General features: G+C 54.6%; 1 protein-coding gene across 1 annotated transcript in view; it reads right to left on the bottom strand.

Annotated features, from left to right (window-relative positions):
* LPIN1 (lipin 1) overlaps positions 1 to 1494 on the bottom strand; it is a 53257-nt gene that overhangs the window by 11542 nt on the left and 40221 nt on the right. The window lies entirely within an intron of this gene.

Here is a 1494-nt window from a genome sequence, read left to right as displayed (position 1 = left end):
CGCTGCCCCCTCAAACCCTGAGCTGCTCTGCTTCGCGAAGAACAGCATCGGGCAAGCTCCCTTGCCCGTGAAAGGCCACACCCTGAAAACTCCAGCTACGAAGGCACTTCGCTGTCACCTACGAAGCATCACCTCGTTTAATCCTCAGGGAAAATCATTCAGTAGGTATTTTGCCCCTGCTTTACCATCAACCTGGCTGACCTGCCTGCACCTGTGCTGGTCACGCTCCCCAGTCCCTGCTCCTAGCTAAGGGCCACCAGCTGCCAACTTGCAGGGCTCAGGCCAGCTCTGCGCCCATGCCCCTTACACATGTAACACCAAATCCCTCCCGTCCGCTGGACATTTCGTCGGCACACAAATATATTCTATCCTCTCCCATCTCAGCCTAAAAACCAGCCAAGCCGAAACCACCACCAAAAACGCCCTCTCCAGGTCGAGTCCCATTTCTCTGTCCTCCTTTGCACCAAAATTCTTTCCAACAGCTATGTATCCACACTGACTCCCTCCCTCTCCCCCCGTTTCCTGCCTCTCGCCTCCATCAAGGTCACCTGTGCTGCCACCTTGCCAAATCCAGGCATCGCTTCTTGATGCTCATGTGAGCAGACGTCCCGGTAGCCTCTGACACAGGTGGTCATGCCTCCCCCAGCGCCCCTTCGTCCCTTGGCTTCCGGGACCCGGTTTTCCTGGTTGCTCCTCCTTACCAGCCGTTTCTCCCCAGACAAGTCGCCTTGGTTCTACATGTCCCAGCCTCTAAATGCGAAGCTGCCCTTGGGGTCCTAGGCCTCATTTATTCTCACCGCCCTCACTCCCAGGGGACCTCGCCCACTTCCATGCCTTTAAACGCCACATCTAAACTGAGGCAGTGGTAAACATCTGTGACACAGTGATGTGCTAAGTACATATTTGGTCTTCATCCGGGTTCCCGGCACAGAGCTGCTAAACCCCTTGGGGTTTCCTGAGTGACAGGAATAAGAGGAACATCTTTCGTTATTCATAACAGGTGCCTTTTACCCATACCTGGGTTTACGTTACTGAGGTGACTCGTGAAGGAGGGGGGCTGGACGCCAGAGGAACCAACCATGCAATCAGAGGACTGGAACTTTCAGCTCATCCCCCAAATTCTGGAAAGGAGTGAGGGCTGGAGACAGTGCAATCACCAGCGGCCAGTGATGTAATCCATCACGCCTAAGCAATGAAGCCTCCGTAAAAGCCCTGAACGGTGGGTTTTGGAGAGCTTCCGGTTGGGGGATGGATCCAGGTGCCACGAGGGTGACACATCTCGACTCCATGGTGGCAGGGCCCTTCCGGACCACGCCCTGGTACTCCTCATCTAGCAGTTCATCCTTTATAACAAACTGGTGAAAGTGTTTGCCTAAATTCTGTGAGCCGTCATAGCAAATCTCCAAACCTGAGGAGGGGCTGTGGGAACTCCTGATTTATAGCTAAGCTGAGCAGCAGTGTGGGCAAGCTGGAGACCTGCTACTTACTGCTGGC

The sequence above is a fragment of the Pteropus vampyrus genome, unplaced genomic scaffold (genome assembly GCF_000151845.1).
Source record: "Pteropus vampyrus isolate Shadow unplaced genomic scaffold, Pvam_2.0 Scaffold105, whole genome shotgun sequence".
Taxonomy (NCBI): Eukaryota; Metazoa; Chordata; class Mammalia; order Chiroptera; family Pteropodidae; genus Pteropus; species Pteropus vampyrus.
The sequence above is the reverse complement of the archived record's forward strand: the minus strand, read 5'-3'. Positions and strand labels throughout refer to the sequence as shown.